Here is a 24225-nt window from a genome sequence, read left to right as displayed (position 1 = left end):
CATCTGTAAGGTTATGGAAAGGATCGTTATAGAACTGATGTAAAAGGATATAGGGAACCTGCAGAGTCTTGTACCAACCCAGTTCTGTTTCATCAAGTGCACTTCTCGCTTCCTTAACCCGGTCTATGTTTTTGAAAAAGTAATGGATTAAGGCAGAACAATGAGCACTGCATTTCTAGACCTCACAAAGGTGTTTAACACCATCCCACACTCAAGTATCATAGTTAAATTCTGTCAGGTGAATGTAATTTCCTGTGTAAATTGATGGATAGCAAATTGGTTCACAGACAGAGCTCAGGAAGTTAGCATAGGTGGCTATACCTCCTCCAAAAGACTTGTCGCTAATGTTGTACCCCAGGGTTCAGTAGTCAGGTCTGTCTTCTTTGGCATTTACTTCTCAGCTGTCAAAGCTAATGTTAAGGGTTTGTGACTCACCAGTTTTGTAGATGCCTGCAAACTTGGTGCCATCATAAACAGCCCAGAGGAAACCAAGATCCTCCAAGAGGACCTGTCCCAAGCAAATAGCTGGTGTCAAAACCATGGAGTAATACTAAATGCCAAGAAGTATAAGCATGACTCCCTTTGTAACTATTACATTAACAACACACCTGTGAAAACTGATCTCATAGTTAGGGATCTGTGAACCTATAGCAACAATGAACTAACCTTAGATTCCCAGATACACACTGCTGTAAGGAAGTCCTTTTTCATTACACAGCTTATATCTAAAGGTATTGTGCACATATGCAGGGATGTAATCTTTCTACTGTGCTTGGCAGTCATTAGGCTGATAAATGAATATACTGCCCTTCTTGGTATGTACTTGTCATAACTGGAATGACCACAACAGTTTCTTACTGAAAGATCAAGGGCCTAAATCATATGCAAATCATCTCAAAGCCTTTTTCCTCTTCTCAGTATCATACAGGCTACTGAGATGTCATCCCTGACTTGTGTATAAAGCTTCAACAGACCCTTTTCTGCCAGACAAATTGCATATTTCCAAGGCCAATGGTATCATAAACAATTGCTCAAGGTATCTCAGTCTTTTTGCAAAATAAATAGAACATGTTGGAGGGACTGATTTGTATAACAGAATACTGCTTGTATGGAACCGTCTTCTACTCCACATAAAATAAAGTACTTAATCTATTTAAATGTAAATTATATAACCATTTGGATAACCACAAATTCACCCCAGCTAAGCACCCTTGTCCCTAATAAATAGGGAAGACATGTAAATGTCCCAGTGTATCTTAGCCTGTTTCTGAGTTATTTGGAAAAGAGACAGAGTCGTAGAGACTCAAGGGTAAGAATCAGCAGCAACAGCAGGACAGCCATGGCAGAACTATCGGCGGGGGCCCTGGAAGAAGAACTAGTTTCGCCAGTAAGTATGTAATTAAATATGAATATGAATGAGCAGTTTTTTGAGACTGAAGCAGAACATTCATGTCAGGTGGTAACCAACCCAGCAGGGGATTTCAAGGTGTATAATTACCGTGGGCAAGTTGTGAATGAGAAGTTTGCAGAATTGCTATCAAAAGCATGTCTTTAGTTTTCATAAAAAGATCTAATTTGTACAAGACATTGGTGGACTTAAGACTATTTACTAGGAAACTGAACCTGTCTTTGAAATATGGGAATCAAGCTGAGTGTTGGGTAAATTGCCTAAGAGTTCCTAGTATACTAAACCCCCCTGCATCTGCTTTTGAACATCTATGAGAGAATGTGTGACTTAGACCTAAGACATGGCCTGGCTTATAGAAGACAAAAAGGTCCCTATAACATGACAAAAAGGTCCCCATAACATCCAAGGGGAGGAGATACAGGCCATTAGGAGTCTAAAATTGCAAGGCAACTGGTACATGATACCAGATAAAGGGGGTGGGGTAGTTTTAATGGACAATGTTATTTACATCAGCAAAATGTATGACACCTTGTTCCAGGATTAATATTCCCTGGTATCAAAAAATGAGGTGCTCATGGCCCTACAGTAGTATTTACTCTACCCTGTTTGACATATTTGTGCAGGATCATATTCAGAAGGAAGAATATGAGTATTTGTGAATAAAAGAGGCTGTTATCCCCACAATATTTAGAGTTCCTAAGCTCCACAAGGACATAGCTAATCCACCATTTCATCCAATTGTGGATGCTAGGAATTCCATCACGTCAGTTATTGTAAAGTACTTAGATTTTAAGGCGAAATCATATGTTCAAGCAGTGAAGCATCTGGTAAAAGATTCCTGGCAATGTGTACAGATGTGTAATGATGTGAGACAGTTACTCATGGCCTATTTGTTACAATTGACATAAAAGATTTGTATTTGGTGATCCCACATGATGTGGGACTCGAATGGTTTGCAGAATTTTTACATTTTCATTCGGACTTGGATCAAGATAAAATGAATTTGCTTTGTGATCTTATAGAACTGGTTTTGTATAACAATACATATTTTTTGAAAAACATTTTTTTCTGCAAACAAAAGGTGTGTCCATGGGTACAGCTTGTGGGGTCATCTATGCCAATGCAGTTATGACTACGTAGGAGACATTTTTGTTTAACAGTACCGTCAAAGAATCCTAGATGATGTACACTAGGTACCAAGATGACATTTTTCTCATAAGGACAGGGCAGCAGGAGGCAATTTTGAGTTTCAAGGAATACATCAACAGCTGTACTGTTTTTTTTTTTTTTTAATTTTCATTTGAGGTGAAAGACCAAGCCATTGCATATCTGGATGTGGCACTTAGAAAGGATACCAGTGGGTGTTTGGTATCTAAAATATATAGAAAGCCCACATATTCAATTTTTTTTTACATTTTGAAGGTTAGCATCCTCTCCAGCAGAAAAAGTCAGTTTTAAAAGGACAGTTGGTTTGGGGAGCATGAGTGACATCAACATATGAAGATTTTGCACGTGTTTTAGGGTATGTGCAATGTTGATAGTAATATAGCGTTTCTTCATTGATATACTGCTCTAGCGACTGCAATGTTAGTCGATGTTGTTTGTTGATATATACTGCACTAGCGACTGCAATAATAGTCCATATTGCTGTAAAATTACTTTGTACTGCTTGTAAACCTTACCAAACCTACCTACATGTAAAGCTACTGCACGTGTTTTGGGCGTACTCCACTAGCGACTGCAAAATATTTAACACTTGGTTGGTAATTTCGCTCTGAACTGTAGCGTGTTTCGAATGTGTCAAGAACCTGTTGTAGTGTTGTTTAGATACCAAACCAGTGACTATGTTGAAGCTAGTTATCTAGAAAGTTAGCTCTGAACGGCAATGTGTTTTCCTAGGCTAAAACAAACTGATGTTACGTCTCTTGGCAATCTCTGCTAGAGCTGGCGACATTTACTACCTATTTTTCATATGTTCAGAACGTGCTTATTTTATAGAGTCTCTCTCAACTCTAATGATAAAAACAATAGGTATAGTTAAATATTTGCCAACAGAATTCTGGTTTTGTTTGTAATATTACCTGTCTATTCCTAATTGAAATGGTACTAATCTAACATATTATATCCTCTATTCAGGTACTGCCCAGTACTCTTCTTGACTGGCAGTAATCTAACTGTCCAAGATAGGACCGCCAGACCAGGTGCGAAAGCACGGACAAAGCCTCAGCCCCAACGCTACCTCAAACTCAGCCCAAGGTTAATAGATACTGTTAACATATTATTTAAATTGTAATTACTATCTACGGACCAATTATTGGGTTCAAACACAGCAGCCACCATCCAAAACTATAATAATTCCTTTAACCTGGCTCTATTTTTGCTCCAAAATTGAAGTCAGCAGTGCCCAAAATAGTCCTGGCTTGTAAAATCTCCTACATAAAAAATCAGGACTCTTCACCAGTAGTCTGCAAACTCCGAGATTGGGTTTGCCCCGCTCCGCTTCGCCCTCGCTTCGCTCGGGCTCGCTCCGCTCCCCACCCTGCCCCCTTATCCCACCCGCCCCCACTACCTCTAGATTTATAGCCACCTGGCCACGCCTACTTCCTCTCCCACCCACTAGACTTCCTCCCTACCAACTCCCGCCCCTGCACACCATCACCATGCCCAAGCCAATAGGGATAATTATCCTACTTATCCCACCACTCATTTTATTACCCTATCTCTTAACAAGTTATGAACACCTGTCCTTATCAGGATTCCACTACCCAAATTATCACACAAGTTCCCCTTCCCCACCATCTATAGACGAATTCTTCCCCCATAATACAACCCCCAAAACAACAAAACTGAGTGATCTGTACCTAAAAAAGCAACACCATATAACTACCAAAACAAAGCTAGGTCTAAAATTACTATCCAAAGTTCTAAAATTAATAGAATACCTAAGGAAAAACATCACCAAAGATGGAGATATCCATCCCAACCCAGGCCCTACCAGATCAACAGAGCCCACTCAACATCCAATCTCCCTTAGACCAGCTAACTCTCTACTCATTTGTCACTTAAACATAAGAAGTCTGAACAACAAGGTTCACAACTTACATGCCATGCTTGCAACCTACTTACCTGACATCATGTGTCTAACTGAAACTTGGCTTAAACCATCAACCAAAGACAATCAGATAATGTCACCTGGGTTCAACATACTCAGAGCTGACCGATTAAAGAAAAGAGGAGGTGGGATAGCTGTCCTATATAAAAATACGCTAAACATCCTAACTCACCCCAAACAACCACCGCAGGTTGCAAATGCTGAAATTTTAGCTCTAAAAATACAATTAAATAAGCAAAAAAGCATAAACCTAATAGTTATCTATATACCCCCAGGGAACAATATTGAAACTTTAGAAGCCATCTTAAACTGGATAGATAACAACTATCCACAAGAAACAGTAGTCCTGGGAGATGTTAACATTGATTGGAACAAATGCTCTGCACAGTCCAGTCCTACTTCTTTAAATCTCCATGGTTTCTCTCAGGTTATAACCACTACCACCAGACTAGGTAATAATAAACAAAAGGAAAGCATACTTGATTGGGTGCTCATCAAGGAACACCCCCAAAAATATACCCCGGGGACTCTACCCAATGATCTTAGTGATCATTTGCTTACTTACATTAGGAAAGATAACCCAACCAATGCTAGCTTACCAGTCTATAGAACAGTCAGAAACAAAAAAAAATTTGATCCTCTAAAATTTAACATGGCACTCAATCACTGTAACTGGTCAACATTGAAATCCCTTCCCCTAGACGAGGCAGTCTCACATTTTAATCAAACATTCCTTACCCTACTTGACTCTCATGCCCCCAAAAGGGTATCCAGAATCAAAACTCACATAGCACCTTGGCTAACCTCAGAATCCAAAACCAAAATAACTAATAGGGACAAAGCATGGAACAAATGGCGTACTACCAAGTTACCACTAGATCGGATCATCTTCCAGCAAATGAGGAATGAAACCAAAAAGGCCACCACCCAAGATAAGAAAAACTACTTTCACCACCTACAAAACAAAAACCAAAAGAACCCTCAAAAATTCTGGGCAGGATTGAACAAACTTCTCCAACCAGGAAAATCCACCACTCCTACCCCAGAAACTCTATCTGATAAGAACCAAGAAGAAATAGCTAACAACTTTAATACCTTCTTCACCGAAACAATTCAGGTACTAGCTAACCAACTACCTACCCCCTCTACCACACCTAACAATATGACACCTAACTCTGCACTATCCTTTAACCTCCAACCCATATCCACTGCCTTCATCCGATCCTGTTTGAAAAAACTAAAACCAACTACCCTCTCAGCAGACCTTCTACCTGCAGAATACCTGCAAATTGCTGCAGATGTCATAGCATACCCTATTTCAATATTAATTAATAGAACCATTACCGAGTCCACTATCCCAGCAATCTGGAAAATATCTTACGTCATTCCTCTTCATAAAGGAGGAACATCCACGAACTCTCTAACTATAGACCAATTGCTATACTATCACCACTTGCCAAAATCATGGAAAAGTGTGTGCATAACCAACTCATGTCCTATCTCACCCAAAACAAGCTACTAACTGATTGTCAGCATGGATTTAGACCCAACCATAGCACGACTACTGCCCTCCTCTCTTTCACAGAGAAAATTAACCATAACCGGAATAACAAAAATATCTCCTCAGCTCTCTTTCTAGATATGTCGAAAGCTTTCGACATGGTAAACCACCAGCTACTTCTCAAAACCTTATCAACCTTACATCTAGACACCCAAGTCCTAAACTGGTTTCAGGCCTACCTCGTAGGTAGACAACAGGCAGTTATGTGGCAGAACAAACTCTCCTGCCTATTACCGAATAGTATAGGCGTACCCCAAGGGTCCATCCTAGGTCCTCTTCTGTTCTCAATTTTTATAAATGACCTCCATACAGTTATCCCCGAAGCCACCTGTATTCAATATGCAGATGACTCAACTATCATCTGTTCTAATCCTATCCTTGATAACCTTCTAATAACCACCCAACACTGCTTTACCAAAGTTGAAAATTGGCTAACTAACCATCAACTCATCTTAAACCCAAAAAAAACCCAACTTCTCCTTTTCCACCCATCCAACCCAACACCTTTCACACACTTTACCATACAATCTAACAATGGTACCATTATTTCTCCTACTACCAACGCTAAACTATTAGGAGTAATTATCGACAATAAACTACGGTTTGACACCCACATCAACCAAACTATTAAAATGGTTAACAAAAAACTTGGTTCTTTATATAGGTTAAAAACCTTCCTAACTCCAGCCGCTAGGTTAGCTACTGCCCGCTCGCACCTCCTATCCACCCTACTATACGCCTCCCCAATCCTTACAAACCTCAACAAGTCTGACCTCAATCGTCTTTCCACTTCTTATAATCACATTGCTAGATTCATCACTGCCCTACCTTACAGAACACATCATTGCATCAGCCTGAAAAAACTTGACTGGCCAGAACTCCCTAATCTTCTACTGAAATACCAACTCATTGAAGCCTTTAAAATCCTGAAACATCCAGATAACACCCCTGCACTAAATAACATCCTAACCCCTTACTCCAACCTAAGCTCTCTTCGCTCATCTAACAAACTCTTAATACAAACTTGCAAGTCCCATAACCTAGGTGGCGATTCACTCTACTCTAATATTATTGGCAAGGTATGGAATTCTCTTCCCCAGAAGCTTACGTCCTTACAATCACTAGCGCTATTCAAAAAAGAACTAAAAATCCACTATAAATCACATTGGCTTTGTCCATGTACAAACCCTGACTAACTTTTCACATGAGTAATTCCTACAAGTAGGCAATTTCCGTCTTATTCAACTAAGTGTGAATTAACCTGAATGTAATGTAATGTTATCATTTGTACCTTCTATTGTGATTATCTGCTCACTTTGAATACAATGTGATATGTCTTTATGTACCTTGATTAACCTTGTTGGAGCTTTTCTCCCCGGGACTCCGCTGAAAATGGACATGTATCCAGTCGGACTATCCCGGTCAACAAATGTAAAATAAAAATAAAATAAAATTTTGTGGAAGAAGGTTTTTTTGTTAAAATCCATGTTTTTGGGAAGTGGATATCCTGAAACCTTTGTTAATTCATCCATAGATGAAGTCATGATTAAAAGATAGAACAATGTATATATGCCTATTTTAAAGCCACAGTTGACACCCCCAAGTAGGCTGCAGAGTCATAATTTAATGGGGGGCTGCAGTAATGACTCAAATAAGTGAAACTGTTTTGGCTCTGATTGATAAGTACAAGAGTTCCTTTATCACCACTTTTTCTTTAGATCAAGCAGAGGTCAGAAGAATAATTATGAAAAACTGGGTAATTATTAGGGAAGATCATAAGCTGGCTAGCAAGTTAGGAGACAAGCCAACAATAATTTTCAGGAGAGGTAAAAATTTGAAAGATTTCCTGGAAATGCCTGTTATTTCTTCCTTAGACAATCAAGATTTTAGTATGAAAAGATGTGGGCTTTGTAGAGCCTGCCCCTATATAAAATGTACCCAGGCATTTGTTATCAATGGTAAGATGTATCAAATGCAAGGTAATTATAACTACAATACAAAAAGAGTGGTGCATGCAGCCCTATGTGAGTCTTGCAGTGTTTTTATGTGGCAAGATGGAAAGGGCGTTAAAAGACAGGATAAAGGAACATGTATATGCCATTTCTGAAGCACAAGTAATGAATGCTTTGGCTAGGCACATTAAATTGCATCAACACCCGATTCTTCTCAAAAAGTGGCAAGATTTAAACATCAATATTGGCTTTAACTACATTAATTTAATTTTGGAATATTTTTTGCCTATTGAGACAGAACTACAAAATAAGGTTGAGGCGCTTCGGAAGGACATCTTCGAGCGCTATATATCCAATAACTTTTGTTCAAGAAAATTAGAAAATCTGCACTCCCAAATAAATGTGTATAGCAAAAAGCTCAAATTAATTAAGCAAAGAAAATTATGCCGTGACCACAACGATTTTTCAAACGGCAATATCTTCGTATGGCCGAGACTACACGAAAATACACAGTCAGTGGCAGCCGAAGCTGTGGAAGGAAGAGTCGATGATGTCATGACGCACACGAGACACGTGAATAGCCGAACGGATCGGATGATGGAATCGAGTGCAGTACATACACCTACGGACATTACAACAGGAGAAGTGGCTTCAAACGTTACCACCTCTAAGGAAACGGCTCAATCCAATGTATGGAACCGAAACAGAGTTGATGTTGATACATCAACGCCACCTCCCAATCAACAGGCATTGGGAGCACTCAACAAAGACACTGAACAGGTCGTCCGATGCAAAAATATGAACTCAGATGACACACGTTTTTTTACCTTATCCCATCAGACAAACATACCACACGAGAGGCCGCTCACTGAGCAAAGGTCCCAGGAAGAGGAAATTTTCACAAGAAAGATATGGACAGAGGAAAAATGTAAGAAATTAAACAACTTGGTATATGGCTTTTCTACCAGAGGAATTAATGAAGGTGATTTAACTTTGTTAAACAAAGGGCTGGGTTTTATACCTTCCCAATGTAGTAAATTGAACAATACACTAACTGAATTGAGATTATCTGGTAGATCGATAGCCCTTAAGATGTATTTTAATACATGTACAGAGACACTTGAAGCAGCCGCTAGTGTACCTCTGAAAAAGAGAAGCAATTTCAGTCCTCCTTTACCTAGCAATATTGAATGTTTTATCAGAATATGTGAGGATGACTTCTATAAATATTATACACAAGGAAAAAAGTATAATATGAAAAGGAATAGATACTATAACATGACTAGTTCTGAAGTAGCCTCACTTGCTAAATTGATAAAAGATGATATGCTAACCATAAAACCAGCAGATAAAGGGGGTGGCATAATTCTTATGGATACATCAGAATATAATGAGAATATGTATACACTTCTGAATGACACCAAAACATATACAGCTCTATCCACTACTGAGATATCAAAGATTATACAGAATGTGCATGACAACATCTATGACCTTCTTATGTGCAGACAAGTGGACAAAGAATTATATGAGTTTTTAGTCATTGATTCACCATTGATACCCTCTATGAAAGGCCTACCCAAGGTACACAAGGGAACACTCCCACTTCCAATGCGCCCGATTGTTTCAGGCAGGGGATGGGTCACTTCCAATGTATCTATATATCTTGAGACCATACTCAGACCTATAGTGGACTCCATCCCCACCATTTTAAAAGACACATATCATCTATTGGATGATATCCATAAATTCAATGAGAATCATAGAAATATTCTGAATAAATGTGTCTTGATAACGCTAGACGTCAAAAACCTCTTCACTAGTATACCCAATGAAGATGGCCTGCAAGCCATAATGGAAGTGTTCAATTGTGATACAGATTTTGACACAAATGAAAAGATTCTACTATATCTTCTTCTACAGATAGTACTTGAAAATAACGTATTTATATTTAAAGACAGATATTATTTACAGCAATGGGGGGTAGCCATGGGCACCCCCGTTGCCAACACTTATGCTAATTTAGTTGTCTTTAACTGGGAGAGGAATAATTTGTTCAGCGATGCAAGATACACCAACAACATCAAAATGTATAGAAGATTTGTAGACGATATTTTGATTTTGTGGGAAGGTACCATAGATGAATTTGAAATGTTTTTAGCACACCTAGAATCTACTACCCAGTTTTTAAAATTCACCATGGAGTGGTCTTATACTAACATCAGTTTTCTAGACATCAATATTGTAATGAATGGACATAGAATAGAAACTAGCTTATACAGGAAGGCATGCTGGGTGAATAACCTTTTACACTATATTAGCATGCATCCTAGGCATGTGTTTCCAGGCATAGTTAAAAGTCAATTCATCAGAGTAGGGAGGCTATGTGAAAACGAACAAGTACTTACTGATGAAGTAAATAATATGGAAAAGTTGTTTTTAGAAAGAGGTTATAATGCGAAAATGTTGCATGATATTAAAAATGAAGTTTTTTCAACACATGATTCCATGGTAGATTCAGCAACAAGATACAAGACAACCTTCACTAGATCAAAAGCCACGAAATGGACACCACCCACTATCAACAATAGAGTAGCATACATAATGCAATACACAAATGACAACTTTGATTTAAGGAATATAATTAAACAAAATTGGAAGCTCCTAACTATAGATGAAACAACAAGGAACATAGTAGGAGAACATCCCAAGTTTATTTATAAAAATTCTCCCAACTTAAAAAGACTGCTATGCTTTAAAGAAGTAAAAGGAAATCCCACTGAACAGATACAGCTTAATACTATGGGCACTTTTCCTTGCACTAGATGCAGTATGTGTCGACATATTAGCGACAAACAAATATATAAACATCCCAGAATGGACTTTATATTTAAACCCAGGTTTTATGCAAGTTGCAATTCTATGAACTTGATTTATTTAGCGACATGCACAAAATGTGAAGCATTCTATGTTGGCTTAACTAAGAGAAAATTTAAGCAAAGGATATATAATCACATTTATGAAATAAAGAAAAAGAATGACAAGAATGCCTTAGCTAAACACGTGATTGAATTTAGAGAGCATAGTTTCAAGTTCAGAGTACTACAACTTGTACGCTTAAACAAGAGATGGGGTAACAACATAAATACTTTGGCGAATGTTGAATTATCTTGGATTTTAAGGTTGGGTGCCCACTTATATCCAGGCTTGAATCAGAGTATTTGCATTAAACCAGTACTAGATAGCAGGATATACAAATAATGTACTTCAGTGTTGATACATACATATATATTTGTTCATTTCTACTGGAATTTTGTTATGAATTTGTTACTTATTGACATACACTATATCTACACATGAACCAGATATTATTCCAATAAGGTTTTTTGACTCTATATAAGCAACATTTGAAAGATTTTACTATGACAATACATTTTAACAGGATTTAAATGATTGATTTTATTGACTTTTTAACATTATATTTATTGTATAGACATTCATCCGTTTATTCATACTTATTTATATATTTATATCTATATTTATATATGTATATATTTATATCGATATTTATATACACATTTACTTGTTAATCCTCTGCATATAGATATGGAGGTTTTACAATTAATATAATATTTATTCATTTGTCTCTATATTTGAAGATTTATATACATATTTAGTTAATACTTGATAGAAATGCACACATCAGTTACACATATATGGACATATATTTTTGCTATGAAATTTGCATAGACACATGGTTATATGGTTACTAGTGTGGTCAAACTAAACATATTTATTGAATAGGATGTCCCTAATCTTGGTTCATATTTTAACCATAATACATGAATATTTTTATACATATGTGTTTATTTGAGAGCCTTGAACTTTATGTCCTTTGTACTCCATGCATTCTTATATATTTATATACACTTTTATATATTTATTACACATATTTATTACACATATTTTATTTATGTATATATACTTTCATTGAATGTCTTCTATTGAATGGATTTAACACTTGAAATATTTTAAATTTTATTACTTCAGAGGAATATAATGCACTTTTTGTCATGGCTGCATCTTCAAGATATGAACGAAAATGTAACAAAGTAAAAAGTTCACTTGAGTTAGCTCTGTATTACCTCCCTATTCACATTATGATCACTATCCATCATTTTAAATTAATTTAACTAATTAAATAATTAATTGGATGTTTAATTGGATGTTTAATTGAATCTTGCTGGGTATATATACTCTCCACATTTATTGTTTGAATGTGAAGATCTGAGGAAGCGCACTATCTGTGCGTGAAAGCGCTTATCTGTCTGTTATTTTTTCAGTAAAAGAGTTCGTGCATGGCATCTTGAAGTGGTTCTTGTTTCCTGGTTGCCGAATCCGTCAGTGTTTTATACAACATATTGTTTTAAATTTGTTGTTTTGGAGAAGTTGATTGAAAATCCAAGGGTGGTCCTTTGTGGTTGCATTTGGATAAAAAGGAACTGCTGTGGCAATTGAAATTTAATACAATTGTTAGTCCAGGCTTAAATGAGTTGATATCTGTACAGCCAGTTTTAAAACTTAAAGCTTTTCAGAGATTAGTGTTTTTTATATGCATATATAGTTTTGTTAATAATTATTTTAATGGCTGTTTAGTTATTTTTTCCATCTTTTTAAAGCAGGTTTTTAAGTGGTTCAGTTAGTATTATGTGATGCATTACAGAATGCTAATAACTGTGTGTGGGCTCTTTAAAAGTGATACATTGGAAGTCATATGATGATGGGATGTGTTTTAAATATTGTGGAGTATTCAAGTTTTATTTCATCTGATGAAGTCTGTTTATCACAGAAGAAAGCAACAATTGTGATTGTTTTAGTGAATAAAGTTGGACTAATTGCCGTTTCTGGGTCCTGCTACTTTTTATTGTGGATATTTTGGAAAGATCCATTATGAATCAGCATGGGATGAGATGGTTGATGGTACAACTTACTTCACAAGGGATGGCCTGCACCTCTTATTCAATGGCTTCCACATACTAGCTAAAGGCTTTTGCTGCTCTAATTTGCCTTTTTAGGTAAAGTCCAGTTAATGGACATTCCATTGTAGCAATTTCAGCAAAACCCAATCTGAACCACATTAAGGTAGTTCTTCTCAACACCAGAAGTTTCAGCAACAAATTACTGAATCTTCAAGTTGTACTGCATCTGGAACATATCTATGTTTAACTATTCACTGAGATTTGATTTAAATGTAAGAAGAAAGCACCCTCTCCATACACAACTTTTGCCCATAACATGCCATCACGCCTAAGGACAGCCATGGTGGTCTTGTTCAATATTTTTCAATGATTTAGATTGAAAAACTCTTTATTAATAAGAACTCCATTATTTTGGAATACTTTGACCACCCAACAACTGACTAAAGCACCTATGTCTTCAGTGTAAGGTATGCCGAGATGTTCCTGGATTACCAAAAACTCTCTAGGACAGATAGTTAATAAAGCCATCAGATGACATAATTTTCTAGATTTGGTCCTCTGAATATAACCTCTCAATGTATTTTTCCTCTGGTCTCCCCTTCCCCAGTTAAGTCAGATGATAAACATGTGACATTTGCCTTCAAAATAACCAAAGTCCCTGAAACCAGCTTCTCTGAATTTAAAGTCTCACACAGTTACATGACAAAATGTTACCATTCACCCCATGAAAGCACCAGCATAAACACTGGATCAGCAGCCATCTTCACAAGTGAGTTCTATACCCACTTAGGCAAATGCATAGAATTAGCTTATCCAGACAGCGAAAAAAATGTAATGGGAAATTCAAAAACAAATACCCTGGTAGTCCATCAACGCAAAGAAAAAAAAAACTCCTTAAATTATATAGCATGTCCAAAACTGCATATATAAAGACTAGTGTAAAATCATCACAAGGGAAATTAAAAATATTGTTTGGACTAGTAAAGACTGCACAAACCCAGTATAACTTCTAAAGCTATGGATAATTACAAGTTCTTCTTTAACTATGATTGGAAACAAAGGAAAAATAGCTGACAATACTCAGACCTTATGCTGTATGGGATCAGTACCTCTCAACTGTACAGATTTTTGCAGAATGTCCAGATTTTTGGCTCATGTTTTTGACCTGTTCCTCAAAAAATTTGTGGTTTTCCGACAAATCACTGGGATGATCTGAAGACTGAAGTCACTATATAATGACACATTTGAGTTTTAGACTTTAAATCCTTCAGAAAATGTATGTTAAAACAAACCCTGTTACTCTAGCGACTTTCTAAGTTTAGAAAAGCAATATTTAAAATATTTGCCTATTTTTGGGCCTTTGTCCTCCCATTTTGTCGGGCTTTGTCCAGATTTCTTGTGTTGAGGTTGAGAGGTATGGGCACCACCCAGTCCGATAGAACACATGTCATTAAACTACTAACAAACAACTTTAGTGTAAACTTCACCTCAAAACATCCATCCAAACTCCATATATCCCAGAAACCCTTACACCCCTTGTTACCATCAAAGAACATGCTCTGAAGATGGTATTAAAGAAAAAAAGCTCTTCTTCTATTGGACCTGACAGCAACACTTGAGTGTTTAATAAATCGTGCAAAACATGTCCTCACTGAATCTGATGGCCCTCTTCAAGGATGGCCCTACCATTGTCCCAAGTAATTATATGTCCATCAGCCTTATGAACCTGGTCTGCAAACTATGCAGCATATCACAACTATATCATCAATTACTATATCATATATCTCATTAGGCTAAACTCTCACAGTTTAGCTTTGTCAAAGGTAGATCCTGCCTTATAAAATTACTTAACTTCCTTGTGAGGGTCACACAAGCTGTTGACAGTGTTAATATAGTTAATACAGCATATTTTGACCTAACCAAAGTGTCTGACACAATTTCCCATGCAGGCATGTAAGTAAGGCAAATGCTTTAAATATAGGTAATTGTTTCATAAGATGGATAGCAAACTGCCTAAAGGACAGAGTTCATGGAGTTAATTTAGCAGTTGCCTCATCTGAAAGTATAAAAGTAATCAGTGGAGTTCCCCAGAGCTCTTTACTGGGACCCTTCCTTTTCAGCATTCATTTCTCTGATTTCCAAACTGCTAAACAGGACCTTTGGTTAACTAAATTTACAGATGACTGCAAACTGATTGCTGTTGTCAAGGCCCACCTCTGACATCTGTGCCCTTCAGAAAGAACTTATCCTAGTTAAAATTTGATGCACTGAAAATTAGCTCAAATTAAACTTGAAAGGTGTAGTATCATTTCATTTAATTTAGCAGACAGTGCTTACCCTCAACATATATACAGACAATACTCTATTTCTAAACAAAAATGCAGTCAGGGACCTGGACACCTGGATTTATATCTCTGTTCCCTTCAATCATCTTGAGACAACCACCATCAGAAAAGTCATCTTCTTAGCAAAGCAAACAGCCAAAGGTACATCAAAATTTAAAGATCCCTTGGGTCCCTTATGCTCATCACTAATTAGACTAATCATCGAGTCCAATTCCCCTTCAGGATGTACCTCACTTGGCATATCAAACAATTATAGAAGCCTCAGAAGTTTCAAATGAAGAAGAATGCAAACTTAAAGACAATATGTAACCAGGAAAAGGTAGAAGATCTATTGGTTTCCTCTGTATCATACCAACTCTTGCGTAAGAATCTGTGCCTCCCCTATGGCACCATTAAGTATCTTGTTGTCCTTGATCTCATATGTCCACAAATCTAATAGCTTAGCAAACACCAGAGCCAGGGACCTACATGTTCACAAGCAGATAAATACAGTATGATTGAAGGAAAGATTCATTAAGCACCAATCTCTGATATAATATGCCCCTGCAAATTAAGTAGTGTGATATTTCTTTCTTTATTTATTTATTAGCATTTGTTTACCAGGATAGTCCAGCTGAGCACAAGAAGTGACACCTTTTTCAGTGCAGGTCTGAGAAGAAAAGTTCCACTACATATAATAACAGTTTAATTTCAAGACATTACATACAAAGTTACTTTAGAGATCATAAAATGTATGGATGCATGTTACGTTAAATTCAAGTTCCCACAGAGATAATCAAGTACAGAGAGTACATGATACATGCACATTACATACACTACTAAGAAAGAAGCTAGAGAATATATATATATATATATATATATATATATATATATATATATATATATATATATATATATAAAATTTATACACACATATATGCATACAGTGAGTTTTATTTGAAGTGCAATCCCATAGACAAAGCATAAAATCATGGAAACACCAGCCAACTGGTCAAGAAAGTGCAACAATGCTTCCACTTTTTAAGAAGGCTGAAAAAAAGCTACACTTCCACCTCATATTTACTGCACCTTCTACAGAGGTGCAGTAGAGAGCATCCTCATCTGCATTTTCACTGTGTGGTTTGGAAGATGTGCATTTACAATAAGGAAAGCAATACAAAGAGTGGTAAGAGTTGCAGAGAAGATAACAGGTTCCAGTCTTTCATTGATGCAACATCTTTATTCTGCAAGAATCATCCAAAAGGCAACCAAAATAATACAGGACAACACACATCCTGCGCATGGACTTTTTAAGCTTCTAGCAGCAGGCAGGAGATATTGCAGCATCCGCTGCAGGATTACATGATTCAGTAACAGTTTCTACCCCACAGTGATTAGACTTCTGAACTCGGGCACTAGTCCCAGTGTTCTGGACACATAATAAGAACTTTTTTATTTATTTGTGGAATATATACTTACATATATTCCAGATATGTGCAATATTTATTTATTATATCCATGATCAATATTATTTAACACACTCAAGAGCAATATTAGAAAAATAACTTAGGCATTTCAATCTGTAGTGCGTTTTGTATTACTGTAAATAGGGTAGTTAATTTAACTCGTGGGTTTTTTTTTTCTTATATTAGTGTTGGTAAATGTCTCTGCTCTTTCTTGCATGTACTGGAAGTAGCATTATATTTGTTAGTTATGTTTATTCCTCTACTTGTATGTGTTGTTTCACTTTCCTCTGTAATCTCAAGAATTGAGCTGATGCACAAAATTTTGTTTAGGCTACACGTGTGTAGTTCGAAATGACAATAACGTTTGCTTTGACTTTGACTTTAGAGGAGTAAGAGAAGAAATACCTGTGACAGATAAGAAATGTGGTTGTATGATTTAGGATAAGTGGGATGTAATTCAGCCAAGAGTGGAGCAAGAGCAGTTCCAGGAGACTAAGAGGGGTTGTTTAAGTTGCATTCTAAAAGACTTATGGTTATTCATTTGTTTGAGAGCCAGAGGTAAGGAATTCCACAGTTTGAAGACATGAGGAGTATAGAAACTCATCTGTACAGTTATGTGACTTAGTTATTTGAAGTAGTTTATTGACTGAGCATTGTGCTTTGTTAGGTAAATAATGGTGGAGGATATTACTAAGGGCTGTACCCTGGTGTAGTCTGTAGAGTAGTGTGTGTGTGGCTAGTAATTGTGAATGGGCTAGGTAATGTGGTAGTTCTAACAAACGACGTTGCAAATAATCCTCACGAGTGAAGCACCTTGAAAATAAAAAACAGCTCAAGCAACAAGAATTTTTCAAGGATGCAACATGTAGCTTGCCATATATCTTGCCAAAATAATGTCCAACTGGTATAAACATCAAACAATTCGTAAAAACAGCAATTTCTTTATTGATGTGAACAGTGGTAAGCGCTTTCACGTCTAAAAGACGCTTCTTCAGACCTCTATGTTACAGCATTTGCTTGTTCATTAAATATAAAAACAGTTATCACATTCATTTAATCAATTAAACCATTACTGGTTTAAAGTGCAAGTGCATCTTATGTTAAACGTCATTTTCATTTGTAAAAATAGTAAAACATATATGGGATATATTTAAAACCAAAACAAAAACTTTAATATATACCATATATTTAATATAAAAAGCAATGTTCAAAGTGTATAGGCTCTATGTAAAAATATATTTAAGACCTCAATGAAGGCTTTTACAACTATATCATTTAATTCTTAAAAAACTTTTAGACGTGAAAGCGCTTACCACTGTTCACATCAATAAAGAAATTGCTGTTTTTACGAATCGTTTGATGTTTATACCAGTTGGACATTATTTTGGCAAGATATATGGCAAGCTACATGTTGCATCCTTGAAAAATTCTTGTTGCTTGAATGTGGTAGTTCTAGTCAAGATAGTTTCCTTAGTGACAATGATTAGGTTTATTATGTATCAGACAGAGCTGCAAATTTGTCTGCCTTATTATAGCATTGTTCTAGCATGCATAGGAATGTAGACTGTAAATGAATCAGTATAGGAATAGCATAAAGGAGAGTTTGGAGCAGTAAAGTGGAGGCCAGGTCTATTTTTGCTGCATATGAGAGAAAAGCTTTGATTCTATACAAAGCTCCTAGTTTTGTTGGACTTTTTTCAATTACTTCTCTTATGTGAAAGTCAAATTTTATTTTTTTGAGAGTTACTTCTAGGAATTTTATGTGAGACACAAGGTCATGATTATCTAGATTTTGGGCAGAGAATAAGACAGAATGAGAGAAGTAAGATGGACTTTTGTGATGCCCCAACACTGGCCCAGTAATCAAGGAGCCTCAGTCCTCACCACTGGGAACAGTGAGGGACATACACACTGAGAGGTTGACAAGTACACACACAGTAAAGTGTAATTTCCCTTAAGAGCACATAAAGATCAAAGCCAGTCAGGGGATGGTTTCTTCCTTTTTCTCCAGATTCCCAATATGTCTCCCACTGGCACAGCTATAGGGTTGAAATCTCAGCTGAGTGGCCAAACCAAGATCTCCAGTACCCTCTCTGTCCAACCAGTTCTTTGTGTCCCTGCCCAAGTAGCTGACACCACACACACACACACACACCCCCACACACACACACACACACACACACACACACACACACTTTGTTATTAGTTTTATAAACAAACACACACACACACACACACACACACACACACACACACACACACACACGCACACACGCATACACACACACACACACACATACGTGCACACGCACGCATGCACGCACACACACACACACACACACACACACACACACACCTGAGAAAGGCTGGCAAAGGTTTACTGGCTATGCCCCCTTCTGCCTAGACTACAAGGTAGTTTTCACTGCCACCATCCAACTCCTATCAGCTGCTTTAAGGCCCTTAAAAAAGGGTGTCCAATCTTACCGTGTAATGTTACTCTTAATCCAAATGGTAGTCTGATCAAGAGCAAGGCAATTTAGGAGTGGCCTGAACAGTGTCACCAAATAGATATGAAAGTACACTAAGAGCTTAAATATCTCAAAACAGACCAGCCACAATTAAAAAGTTTAAATATATTTAATAATAAATAATAAAAGAACTAGACAATACTCAGTAAGTAATTAGTTACATCAGAGTTCAATATCCCAGGAAATATTTAAAACAACATTGTAGGACAGTCTTAAACAAATAGACAGCTATACTTTGCTATATTCCTATTTGAATCTAAAAGAGTTACTATTGCCCAGAAACTTACTTACAGAAAGACAAGTGGAGAAGATAATGAGTGGATATCAGGTCAAAAGACAGATACAAAATGCACAGTCTCTATCTCTCTGAGAGAGGTCTTAAATTAATATCAAATATTACTGCTGAGTTAGCTTGGATGACATCACTTTTTGTCACCTGACTTTAGTTCCCAAGCTAAACTCCCTTTGTCAGAAACTAACAGAAATTAGCATCTCTCTGTGAAACTACATAGCCTTCAGATGTTTGTAACTGCTAGGAGACATAAAACAAAAGAATACTTACAAAACAATGCAGAAAGCACCCTAGTTCTAGACACCCTGTCTCCTTGCTGCATTGAAACTAACTTTTAAGACACAATAATAAAACAATTTAATTTCAACTATTTTCTCTGAATTTTTTCAAATTAATCTCCTGTGTTCCAGTTTTCATTAAACATATACATCTAAACAGTCACAATAATGCAGGTACATTCCTGTTCTACTCCAATAGGGCATGCTGTGGTTACATTTTAGCTCATTACTTTACACACACTTCTGTATGAATCATATCAATATTCACAAATTAGATAGCTGGGCTGGCAGTATGACACCCCCCCCAAAAAAAAACTCAAGTTAGTTTCTCAAGTGACCCTTGAGAAACTCTACTTGAGAGGGTTGACTATCTGGGAATACCCTACCTCATTTCCTGTCTTGAGAATAGATCTGTGTTAGCATTGCTAACCCCACTGCTGTGCTGCATTGTCATATCATATGCCTGGGACCCTAGGTGCCACCTTAGTAACTTGACATTTTGCTTTCTGGCTTGATGTAGCCATGTTAAGGGATTGTGGTCTGTAACTACAGTGAACAAAACCAGTTCCTTGTATCAGAATCAGAAGCTTTAGTAAATATGGGTGGAGAAAGATATGCTGGGAAAAGGCAATTCTGAAAATCTGAAGAAAATGAAGAAAAACAATAGGACTTGTCAGAAGAAGGTATTTAAAAGATGTTTGGGTTAGAAATGATGGTCTGTAGGAAAACTTATGCAAAGGAAAGAATGCAGTAATGGATAATAGAAGGCTTGTCATAGCAAGGATAGTGTTTAGGATACACTCATAGTAAATGACTGTACAACAGAAAGATTATGCTATATATATAAAGTATTCCATTCGCTTTTCCTTTGTAAAGCTGTGTTCTGGAAGTAGACACATCACCGATGGTGTAGACTAAAAGACATTTGCATTTATTATTTTGTAAGAAGGTGAGAAAATGTACATGAATGTAAACAGTAAAAGATGACTGAAGAAATAAAGAGCCTGTGAAGTTCACTGTGTTGTACATTTTGTTACAAGAACTACCTGTGCAAGAAGCAGGCTTTCTGAGGGAAGATTAGATAACCACTTTTAATGGGGATCTGCAAGGGGATGAAAGATGGATATCATGGTGTCAAGTAAGGGGGACCTTGAATAAGATGCAGTGAATTTTAACAAGGATGTGCTCATAAAGTAGATCACAAAAAACACAAATTAATCTAAAAGTTCACATAAAAAGGGTAAAAAAAGAAGGTGAGGAATGTGGAGGACCAAGAAAAGAAAAGAAATTTAATCCACTAACATCTACAAATAAAATGAGACAACCACAGTTAGAGAAAAAAATAAACTCATCCTTGACAGAAAATCTTAATAATATAAGAAAGAGTTGGGCACTAAAGCCTACAACTGCTGGTGTGTTTGAGGAATATGAAGACTTTAACTTCCATGCTGTCTGGTGATGGGCTTTTGATAGCCCCTTAAAGTCATAATACATGGGTCATTACAAATGGGCACACAAGGCCTCAGGCCTGAAACACTCACCCAGTATTCCTTGGAGGACTTTAAAAAGGGTTATTACATGCCCCAGAAAAAAGATGCTCTATACCAGTAATGGATTTCTAGCAAAAATTAAAATTTCAAAATTCAACTATGTATGTGAGCAATGGTTGTTGAGGTGCCACTCACATAAAAAGAAATGAGTTTATTTTTCTTTTCAGTTTCTCACTTCTGTAAGATTTATAAAATGAAAGTAATGATGAATGTTATAAAAGCTTAACTGTCTGTGATTTGTCTTTGTTTCCTTTTGGACCATCTTTTCATTAGGTTAAAATAATCAAGTAAATAGTTCTATCCAGACTGGAAAGGATGAATTTCCCCTATGGTCAGCAAACGTAAATCATAACTGTCAGTTGTGGAATGACTAATTAAATATGTATTTCAGCAGCATATATCGAAGCTCCAGAACTAGGAATCATACTTCCCTGTTATTTTTAGTTTTACTGGAGCTTGCCCCCAAGTACCTACTGCGATATTTCTGTATACTTATAATATAAACAAACTTGTAATATTACAGTTGTTGCAACAGATTACATAATTTGATGCAAAGAGATATAGTTATTAGAAATCCGAAATGTTATCAAAGGAAAATCTCTGTTACATGATGTATTTCAACATCATGACCTTAAGCGTCCCACTGTGTTGCAAAATTAGTGGCAAATGAACAAAGGAGGCATTAGATTGAGGCACTGACAGATGGATAGACTGGAACAATCAACAGTAACAGGCATCATGTTCATTGTTCAGCAGTATCATGAACTGTAATTTTATGCAAAGTATTTAGACCTCTATAGAAATACGTCATTGTACCTATTCATTAATTCATTCATTCTCTGATTATATGCTATATGCTAAATCTATTTCAGGGCAATAAAATTGCTGGACCCTATCTGGGCACTCAGTGGGCCAAAGACAGAGAAACATATTCTATATAGAGAGTCATCCAATAACAGGACACACACGCGCGCACACACACACACACACACACACACACACACACACACACACACACACACACACACACACACACACAGACAGCCACTCACACAAGACAAGCACAGACTGGAGCAACTATGAAGGATGGCCAGCTTACCTACAACATGTCTTTATGACATGGGAGGAAACTGGATCACCCTGTGAAAACCAATGTAAATATGAGAACTTCATGAACTCTTTAAACTGAATGTGTCCTCAGCTAAAATCTGAACTAGACTGGCTACAGAGCAACAATAACTGTGTAAAGTAATTGATATAAAGATACAGTCAGTGTAGTCAGACAAACAATGTACAAACTTACCATTTACCAAGAGACAGGCAGAGAGAGAGAAAGATAATTCAGTGCTCAGTGGACAGCACTTTACTGTTCTTATACCAAAGGAAATTGTGCTGAAGTGAGATGGTGGTTGTTTATGCGATGAATGGAAGGCAATACTAGTCATCAGTAGTGTGATATAATGGAAAGATATTTGATTCCCAAGGGATATATTGGACACTGGTCATTGCAAAAAGAACTTACTACACTGGAATTAGTGTGTCTGTCTGGGTCTACTTTAATTAAACGAAAGCGGAGTCCATCGAATACGAATCCGTCGACACATAATCAGCGAAACGCAATAACACCGAACACGCAAAACCACAAAATTTAAACATCGAAACCGCAATAGTCGGCCAACCCCACTGCCCGTAACATACTACCTACACAAACACAACAACAAAAAACACATGCATACACTAACCAAAACCCTACTACTAACCCTAAATTAAAGCACCAAAACCCAACTTGTAACCCTACACTAAACCCCACATACACAACTATCTATGCACTACCCTTAACCCCTCCCTAACCCTAAGGTCCGTAACTACCGCACACTTACCCTACAGAACTATACCCAGACAAACTAAATATTCCACACACATACACTTAACAAAATCCTACACTAAACCTTACATACATTACCTATCTATGCACTTACCTTAACCCGCACCCTAACCCTAAGGTCCGTAGCTATCGCACTCTTACCTTACGGAGCTATACCGCAGATGGGCCAACTATGACAATTCGACATTTCCGATTTTGATATTTAGTGTGTTCGACATTTCCGTGCTTCGCTGTTTATGTGTCGATGGATTTGTATTTGACGGATTCCCCTTTAATTTAATTAAAGTAGACCCTGTCTGTCTACCTCCTTATATTGATGGTCACATAATATCAAATGAAATACTCTCTGCCACTCTGCTCCTTACTGACAACCTTTTGAGTGACACCAGTTTTTGTTTAAAGGACAAAGACACAGAAATAAAATCCCTCTGTTCTGCCTTTTTGAAAATACCAAACGGATTAGCAGTTTATTTATTTTTTTACACCACTGTGACTAAAAATACTTGGGCAATATGTGTTAGTCATGTAGCTATTTAAGAATATTAAACTAATTTCAGAAATTACGTGCAGCTCCTTGAAAATCTTAGTGCATTACAGGTACGTTAAATAAATGCATAAATGTTGGTTTAATCAGATCAGTTCATTCTCGTCCTATGAATGCTATATGTCTCAGTAATCCAATACGTATGTATCAACATCTGTTTCTTGAAAAAAAATCAAAATACTTTGAATAGTTTCACTTTGAGATAAAGAAGAGATGACTTCTGTTTTGATAATATTTTGTAGAGCATATTGTAAAATGGGTTTCTGAGGACACCTGAACAAGACTGGCCTCTTGTTATTATGGAAACAAGGTGCATCCTGTAGCCACACTGAATCCTTAGATCGTA

This window comes from Protopterus annectens, chromosome 7.part1 (assembly GCF_019279795.1).
Source record: "Protopterus annectens isolate FY-2018-M chromosome 7.part1, PAN1.0, whole genome shotgun sequence".
Lineage (NCBI taxonomy): Eukaryota > Metazoa > Chordata > Ceratodontiformes > Protopteridae > Protopterus > Protopterus annectens.
Note: the sequence above shows the minus strand (reverse complement) of the source record.